Source organism: Centroberyx affinis, unplaced genomic scaffold (assembly GCF_046629955.1).
Source record: "Centroberyx affinis isolate AG114_WGS23_722 - 3 ecotype Tasmania unplaced genomic scaffold, CSIRO-AGI_Caff_v1 ptg001138l_1, whole genome shotgun sequence".
NCBI lineage: Eukaryota > Metazoa > Chordata > Actinopteri > Beryciformes > Berycidae > Centroberyx > Centroberyx affinis.
Genome location: NW_027279674.1, coordinates 52,764 through 62,914, shown reverse-complemented (window position 1 = coordinate 62,914; position 10,151 = coordinate 52,764).

Sequence of the window (10,151 nt, the reverse complement as noted above, 5' to 3'; positions counted from 1 at the left end):
AGAGAAGGAATGGGGGGATAGTGTAGTGGTTTCTATGTTAGTATTCTCTGTTAGCTTAAGTGAAAGAAATATAGTAAATATTTCTGTCACTAATGAAGAGTCTACTAGTGTTGTCACAATAACCAAAATTTCAATGCTACTTTGATACCTTTGCAAAAGACTTAAAATACTTTAATGTGTCATAGTGAGACTCTAAATTGTCCGTAGTGAGTGTCTTGTCTATCTGTGTTCGCTCTGTGATGGACTGGTGACCTGTCCCAATGCATGCTGGGATAGGCTCCAGCCACCCCCTGTGACCTTGAATAGGAATAAGCAGATAAAGAGAATGAACGAATGACTCAATCTGTCAATATTCTCACCGCATGTGTTCTGCAAGCTGAAATTTCACTTCAACTTTGCCTCCAGAGGGCGTATATGTGCTGATGGCAAATGGATTGGAACAGTTCAAAGAAGGATTGGAATAGATGGAATAGACTGCAGCAGTCAACACAAAAGTCAATAATTTTTTTTATATTATACCTAGTGTTGGTAGTAGGGATGGGACGATATGCTTGCCTCGCGATACGATTCAACACGCGATATGTGGTTCACGATTCAATACAACCACGATACGATGTGATAAATAAAAGTTCAACGACAACAAAGTCTGACTGTGCAGATTTATGTTTATTTCAGAGCCACAAATCTTCCTAGCGATGGCATTGGCTCGCTAGAATGTAAAGAATTTAAAAACTTCAACATGCAAATAACATAATTTCAATGGAGAGCCTGTGAAATTGCAAGCCGTCTCATTTGTGATTTTTTTTTTTTTGCATTTTTGTATTGCGCAATATTGAATTTTGATATATTATCCCTAAAATTCTGGTATCGTGACAATACTAACAGCTACTGCATGGCTCCAGAACCAAAACCATGACACCCATCATTGCTCCTCCAGCCTATTTCAAACGCCAGGTTGGTGCTCTATATAATAGCAAATGACAAGTTAGACCTAGACTCCTCTGAATACTCTGCCAAAAGTTTATCAGTCTAACCTTTCAAGTATTATAAGAGGAGAAAACCGCAGCACAGCAGGTATCTGATGGAATCTGACATGCAGCCAGACGAGGCAGCTAAGTACACGGAGGCAGATTGAGGTACACAGTGCTGACATTTTAAATAAATAGTCATTTGCAATTCAATTTCTCAAAATCGAGTCACCGGTTTCCGTCTCAAATTGACATCTGCGTGTCGTTTGTTTGTCCGTCCCCCTAATCTACCATCCGCTCATTCCTCTCTCTCTCTCTCTCTCTGTCTCTCTCTCTCTCTCGCTCTCTTTCTGTCTCTTTTGACGGACAGGACGGGTTGCAGTTGGAGAGAGCGGGTAGATGAAGGGGGCAGCCGCCGACTATTTTTCTCTCCTCCTCTGCCTCCTCCTCTAATTTCTCATCTCCTCTCTTTCTCCTTGTCATCTACCTCTCCAGCAGATGTTGCTCCTAATGAGATGGGAGCTGTGTGAATGAGATTCTCTGGTCCGAACCAACACCTCCTGCATTCGTTCCTGTGTTTCCGTCCAACTGTCAAGCTGACAAGTTAATTAGGTGTGTTTCCATCTGCTGGGTTGAAGAGAATGAATAGGCTTCCGTCATAAAAGACACATCCAGGAGAGAACAATATTGAGAAAGTTCTTGACTTGACTTGACTTAATTAATCCATGCTTGCAGTAGGCTAAGTTGTACTGAAAACAGCGCAAAATTGTACGTAAAAAAACCCACTAAAATCGTAAATCCTAAACATAAAAAGAGCACATTTGTATATGTGAAACACGACAAACATATAAAGATTAAAAAGAAATTAAAAGATCAGCACAATAAAATTTTAAGAAGTACAGTATATGTACAGAGACTTGAATCAGTTATTATTGTTCTTTAGTGTCAGCTAATGTCGACCATATTTCATGCTGTCTGAAAACAGAAACTAAAGAAATGCACTTGACAGTATTCTAGTGCAGTGGTTCTCAACGTGGGGTCCGGGGACCACCAGGGGTCCTTGAGAGGGTTTCAGTGGGTCTCCAGCAAATTGATGAAGTGTTAAATCATTTACAAGAAGTGAACACAATTAGAGAATGTAGAAGAATGACTGTTTTGATCATAGTTTCTCTGTTATCTCTCTACCTACAATACAGATAGTCATGGGATTCTGTTCAAAATCATTTCTAGCAATAAAAATATTCTCAGATTTGGGTCCGAGAGACAAAAGATATTTTACGAACCAACGTCACTATGTGAATATTTATTTGCCGTTCTCAACACTTGCCGTTCCCCCTTCAGCTTTTCTAATTCAGCACATCATAATTTACATAGGTCTAAACACAGGAATACTTGGAGATCCACATATCGTGGCACTATTATGTTTATGTCCATTTTTCTTTTACCGTCCATGTTTTTGTCATTAAGCCACATCCTCTTCTGCCTCATTGGACTTCATTAGTTCATTCTCATCCCATGTTTTCCCTCTGTGACACCACCACCCCCTGTTGTTTCCGCCATATCTCCAATCCCCCACGCCTTCCTCGCTCTTCGCCTTCCTGCCGCAGCCTTTTTCCACTGACTTCTTTTCTTAAAATCCGGTCTTCACTCGTTCCCTTTCATCTGTTTCTGGCACCCCCCTCCCCGGCACTTTTCCCTGCGGGCTGATCATTGGATGCCAATCAAGTGTCAGAAATCAGAGGTTGACCTTCAGCGCCCCGCCCTCTCCATACGTCAATCAATCCCTATAGATGAGAGAGAGAGAGAGAGAGATACTGTGCTGTGACGCAACACAGTGAGAGAAGGATAGATAGAAATAGATCTCCAACCCAGGAACAATAGAGGGATAGGAAGGGTTTGAAGAAGCCCGCTTTCCGCCATCTCTTACTGTCATCACATATTTTGAGTTTCAGTAAAATGTATAATATGACCCAATTGTTGGCACTGACATGTTTCTGTTGTCAGACAGTTGAATGACCATAAAGTGACTTGATTTGAAGAGATTTTGGTTGCATGTTGTTGAAAACTTAGGACGTATTCTCAATATAGATATCAAACCATGTCCGGTAACTTGTATACTAGGTGTGAAAATGGACAATGTACAATCACAATTTGAACAGTGTGTTATTGCACTGGCCTTCTTATCAGCCAAGTGCATTATCTAAATGAACTGGAAACAATGTAAGCCAGTAGTCAGTATAGAGAATTGGTTGAAGGACTTTATTGACTTGCTATCAATGCAGCGGGCTGTTTCAGTCCTCCAAGAGTGTGATAATGGAAAACGTTTTAATTTAACTTCTTTGTAAAACTTTTTTTTATTTTTTGCTCTTTGTGTTATTGTTTTGTGTTGCTTTGTTTTTATATGTAATGTAATCAGGGCGTCCTTGTAAAAGAGAGCTTGCTCTCAATGGCCCTCCCTGTTTAAATAAAGGTTATAATAATAATAATAATAATAATAATAATAATAATAATAATAATAATAATAACAATAATAATAATAATAATAATAATAATTGTGTTATTGTGGTCAGTCTTTCATGTCTCTATCCAATTCCTAATAAAAAAAAAGAGACTTGATTCTGGGTCACAAAACCAGCCAAGACTGCAATGTTGAAAAGAGCTTCTGTTCCCCTTTCTTCACTACAAATACACAAAACTCTGCAAAAAAAAAAAAATATTCTCATACAGGCATATCATATCAACATTGCTACAGTGTCAGAGAGTGCACAACTTTTTCAATGGGAGTGATGAATGTCTACTCCAAAGCTTTTTTGGTTGGACTTCTGCCACCAGCTTTCTCTATTAGAAAGAGAGACCAAATGCCATAATTTCATTGACTCCACCATCTATATTGTTTCTCTGCATCATCGGAGCTATCGACTGAACACATATTGTCATAAAAGCACCATCGTTCAACAAATTCAATTGTGTCAACAGTCATATGTTATGCACATTTGGCTGGTGGGTCGGTGGGACACATGACTCATTCATTGTGCCAAACAGCTCAGTGGGCATTCGCCTCCAGGGAGGAGCTGTTTGCGGATGGATGGCTTATTGATAAGTGTAGCTTTTGCTATATTTTGATGTGCTAGGCTTAGAGAAATCCATGTAAATGATGATTGTTTATCACTACAGGAGACCGGGGCTTTCCAGTAAAGCTATGGACTCTTGATTGAGCTGTAATATTAAAGAAAACAGAGTATCTTTAATGGTGACCTCATGCTGCACCAGTAGGTATAAATATAAATTCCAGCCAATAAAAGATCACAGATTTTCGAACAATCCCGCCCCTCTGCTCCTCCCATCAAATGAAGCTGCCTTTCTCTCCCTGACTGATATTCCATTGGTTTAGACTTTTGAATGATCCCTCACTGCATTATGTCCCGCCCCCAACATCCTGTTTCAACAGGAAATACATCAAATCCAGGAAGTAAAGATGCCGTTTCATAGGGTCTTTAAACTGCCTACACCCTGGACTACCACACCTATACTAGTATTTAAAATAAATGTCAATTAGCCAATTTAGGTCAGTATGCTTAAATGGTGGATAATATTTGGACTATATACACTGTCCAAACTCTTTATGAATGGTATAACATGTAGTTGTAGTCTCAACTACTGCAGTCTAAGCATTTTTATATTCATTTCATTTAATCATTTATTAATTTTCATTTGATTGCCTGTTCCAGTCTTTCTTGGTGGTCTTTCATTAGGTAGATGCCATTAATTCTGCTTTTCAAAAGTATGCGATGTTGCTAAATGCAGGCCCTCGTTTTGTTAAGCATAGTTAACTGGTTATAATTTTAGTTGTTTGAGACAAGTGGATTTCAGTGGTCATGCATTTGTTTCTCAAAAATCATAAAATATGTGCTGGACGACAAGACAAAGATGTCATATTTACAACATTTATGGAAATTTTGGAACATGTAAATTTTAACAATGGCCTTCCCCGTCTTTCTGGTTTTTCGTATCGCCCTATGGAAAAATAGAGGGTTTGTGTGTGTGTGAAGGGGGTGGGGGGGTGGGGGGGAATGAATGAACGAATGAATGCAGGATTGAAGACGAGCAGCAGCAGATTGTTTGTGACTGTTCATTACTGGACTTGGCTGGTGGGTCTGCTGCTGCTGGCCGCGCTGCGCTCCCATGACAGCAAACCACAACAAGCATCTGTCCTTATTTAGAAGCTATTAACCTTCTCTGCAAGCGGCCCCACGCTCGTCACATCCACTCCAACCAGAGCAACCATTATTCAACTTTATTCATGACAGGGCCTGTGTTCATCTTCACTGGCCAAGGACAGTGGGGCAACTGAGGAGGTGTAGCTATATACTGGCCTGAGATATGGGCCCCCTTTACCTTTACACCAAAAAAAAGTTCACTCAGTCAAAGGACTAAACCGTGGCCCCCCATCGGATCAAGCGAGCGAGCCGTTCACTCTTATTGTGGGAGACTCCGCTATCAGAGACATTCGCGGTAAGATGTTGAAAACATGTTGTTTCCCAGGCGCAATGGTCAGTGACATCAATGATAAAATTCCCCAGATATTGTCTGATCATCCAAGAATAAATCAAATCATTGTTCATGTGGGGACAAATGACACTCGCAGACAGCAGTCAGAGCTGCTAAAGCAGGACTTCATGAAATTGTTTGACAGACTTGGCCAACTAAAGATTCAATCATTTATCAGAGGTCCCCTACCAACAGTGGACAGAGGAATCAACAAGTTCAGCAGACTCCTCGCGCTGAACTCATGGCTTTCCACATCATGCAGTTCAAAAGGACTGAACTTTATTGATAATTTCAATCTGTTCTGGGGACGCAAAAACCTTTTCAAACCTGATGGCCTACATACCAAACAGATTTGGGGTGAAACTACTAATGGGGAATCTTCACTACTCTCTTCACCTCCCATCTGCCCCCTGCCCTAATGCACTGCAGTCCCGATATCAGCAGCCCAAGGTCAACCACTCTGAGTTGCCTCCTGTCTATCCACAACAAACAGATCAGCAGCATTCTCGGAGCCAGGATATTCCATGTGACCTGCCAGAGCCGTTGGACAACAGCTGCCGGCCCCAGTCTCTCCAGTCCTCTAGATCATCCTCCCCCCTTTCCCCCTGCTTCTTCCCTCTCCTTTCTCCCACTGGCACTCATCTAGGGTTCACCGACAAAATGGAAGAACTCGTTGATGCTGGGATCAAACTCACCCCCCGACCCATTGCCCGCTCCTTCCAATGTAGCACCCTTCCACACTCAAAGCTGTGCCCCCCAGCTCCATCTCTCCCCCTGGTCAAGACACCACCACAACAGCCTTCCCCCCAACTTCCTCTTCCCGGCGTTCATCCTCACCGGCTGCATCAAGTACTGTGTGTCAGGCCAACAGTGCTGATATCAACACCAGAAAACATAACAACTGATATGTTCAGGGTCCCTGCTGCTGTAGAGATGGCACCCATGACTGCTCCCATATCAAGCTGGGACCCAGTGTTCTTGCTGGCCCCATTCCTGTTTTGACTAGGAACAGGCTAAATAAGATGTAATCAAATCACTCTGCAAACCTATCGAATTGGATATGTGTCCCTCATCACTCAAAATCGGTTTCAAATCGAAAATAGCAATGCTACACTTATTGAAGCATGTGCTCCAAATTACAACTTCTATCAGTCAGTTAGACAGGGCAGACGAGGGGATGGAATAGCTGCAATCTACTCAGATCAGTTTAACTGTACAAAGGTTGACCTAGGAGAGTTTTTGTCTTTTGAATATCTGGCCTTTGTCCTCAAGGCTGAAGCTCCAGTACTTATTTTATTGAAGCTTACCTAGGGAGTTTCAGGAGCAGGACCACACCTCAACCGTGCCTCTTCCGGCATCCCTTAAATACCATCCTAACCCTCTCTTCCCCTTTCGCTCTCGTATTCTGCGCTAGAACCGAGAGCAAGCAACATCGCCTCAAGCACTCAAACTATTGAGCTACTACTTTCGTACGAGCAACATCATTCATGCACTCACCTCATCTCGAGCATGGATTTCATCTCTCTTTCCCCATCGGACAATGATCTTTTCGGAAGGAATCAGGACGGCCAAGCCCAAAGTTCCCACCAGCCCATGCCATCAGAGCCTGCAGCAGAAGCCGAAAACTTCCCCATCGCCACCGTGCCTGAAAACCCCACTTACTACGGCCCGAAAGCCGTCCAGGGCGCGGGCGAGTTCTGCAAGTTTAGTCTCTTCCATGGTCCGAATCCCGCCCCGTTCATCTCTCCTCAACATTCGAGATAACTATAGTTCACCCTACGAAGCCTCCCCACAACGCATTCAGCAACCAGAAACCACGCTCATCAATCTTCCTTCAATAAATCATTTAAATGCATCTTGTTGATGGTGTGGTCCTTGCTAGTGAAACACTCTATCGGCCACCTAGGCAACTACCATTTTTTCTCCCAGAATTCCCTGAATTGGCATCACTTATTATCACCAGATATAGTAGAATAATTTTGAATGGTGATCTAAACATTCACATAAATAATGTCTGATTCGAAGGCTATGGAATTCATCAACCAACTGGACAGTTTAGAACTAACTCAACATGTCACTGAGGCTATACACCAACCATGGTAACACACTCGACCTGGCTGTGACGAAAGAGTTAATGATTGACAATGTATCTAATGTCTCCGTTTCCGACCAATACTGTGTATTCTTGGATGCTCATTTGATTGTAACCAGGAACATGAAATAAATTGTTGCTCAAAAGCGGTTCCTAGATGCAACAGCAGAACTTGAGTTCTCAGAGCTTGTAAGAGAACTGGACTCATGTTATCTAAACTGCTCAGTACATGAAATGGTTGATGCCTTCAATAACAATCTGAGTAATACACTGAACAAAGTGGCCCCACTCTAGGTCAAAAATAGGTTAAGTGGCAAAATATCACCATGGATAAATAACTCTGTCCGTGAGCTCAAGAGAACATGTAGAGCAGCAGAAAGGAAGTGGAGAAAATCAGGACTTGAGGTCCATCGTAGCATTTATAAAGAATCCTTAACTGCTTATAACACAATGCTGTACGTGCTGCAAGAAAAGCCCATTTCTCAAAGATCATTACAGAGAGCGGGAGTGATCCTAGAATAATGTTTTCCACCACTGACCACCTGCTGAATCCTGCCCCTGTCTCTGACATTTTAAGCCAAGCCTCTGATGCAAAATGTGAGGAATTTGCTAACTTTTTTAAAAACAAAATCACAACTATCAGGGCTAGTATCACTTCAGGTGCTGGTAATTTCAATAACCAACCTTGTAAAAGTCAAACATCCATGAGGGCATTTTCTAGTATTTCTGTTCCAGAACTTAATAAGATTGTAATAGAGAGTAAATCTTCCACCTGCTCTCTTGACCCTGTCCCCACTACATTTTTTAAGAGGGTTTTCAATAGTGTTTCAAACTCTGCTCTGAAAATCATTAATACATCACTTGAGACTGGGGTTTTTCCTGATGCCTTTAAAACTGTTGTGAAACCACTGTTGAAGAAATCACATTTGGACTGTGGGGTCCTAAGTAACTACAGTCCCATATCAAACCTTCCTTTTTTAAGTAAGGAGCTTGAAAAAGTGGTTTCTAACTAAATTAACAACTTTTTCAATTAAAACAACATTCTGGAGAAGTTTCAGTCAGGTTTCAGAGACAACCACAGCACAGAAACTGCTCTCACCAAAATAGTCAATGATTTGAGACTTAGCACTAATGCCAACAGGGTCTCAGTTCTGGTTCTTTTGGACTTGAGTGCAGCATTTGACACCATCGACCACAATATTCTCATAGATCGTCTCGAGAACTGGGTTGGTCTCTCTGAATGTGTCCTAAACTGGTTCAGAACTTACATTACAGGGAGAAAATTTTTCATCTGTCTTGGATATCATGTATCATGTCTTGGAGAACATGATCTAACTTCTGGTGTTGCACAAGGGAAGCTATCTTGGTCCCCTGCTTTTCTCACTATACATGCTTCCATTAGGTGATATTATCAGAGAACATAATGTCAATTTCCATAGCTATGCTGATGATACACAACTATACATTTCTGTAGAGCCAAATCACGCAGATGCCTTAAGCTCCCTCACTACTTGTCTATTGGCTATCAATGATTGGATGAACACTAATTTCTTAAAACTGAATGAAGATAAGACAGAAATACTTTTGGTCGGCCCCAAAGCCAAAAGAGAAGAACTCTCCACAAGACTTGGGAACCTGAATCCCTCGATCAAATCAGAAGTAACAAGCCTGGGTGTTATCTTAGATTCTGATCTAAGTTTTAATTCCCATATAAACAAGGTGACCAGAACAGCATTCTTTCATCTTAGAAATATTGCCAAGGTGCGGCCCTTCCTAACCCAGAAAGATGCTGAAAAGCTAACTCACACGTTTGTTACAAGTAGACTGAACTACTGCAACGCCCTTTTTACCGGCCTCCCTAAAAAGTCTATTGAGAGGCTTCAGCTTATCCAAAATTCTGCAGCTAGACTTTTAACAAAAACAAGGAAGCGAGAGCATATCACTCTGGTTTTAGCTACATTGCACTGGCTCCCAGTGTCCTTTAGAATTTATTTTAAAGTTCTTTTACTTGTATACAAAGCTCTTAATGGCTTAGGACCGGCCTAAATTACAGAATCCCTGCTGTTCTACATTCCATCAAGAGCCTCAGGTCTTCTACTACTGGTTTGTTAGAAGTACAAAACCCCACTCAAAAGAAGATTGGGGATGCAGCCTTTTTTAACTATGCTCCTAAACTGTGGAACACCCTGCCAAACAATATTAGAGAGGCGGGCTCTGTAAGCATTTTCAAACGACTGCTATAAAACTTATCTTTTCAGCTTAGCTTTTAAATAGCCTTCATTTTAACTGTTTTTGTTCAGGATCCCAACAGAGCTGACACAGGCAAGTACGAATTTTCATTGGTCTTGTCTGAGTAATGCTTACTTGCACAAGTGAACACTATATGTGGGGGGGGGGGGCAGAGCTTTACCCTGTATGATGTTCATCCATCTGTGGATGGTGAGGTTTTTGACCAAGAGGAGAATCTATGATTCTCGTCTGCCTTAGGCAGTGAGATCTGACGTAAATATCAGATCAAGAGTAGAATCAGGAAGGACAGGGGA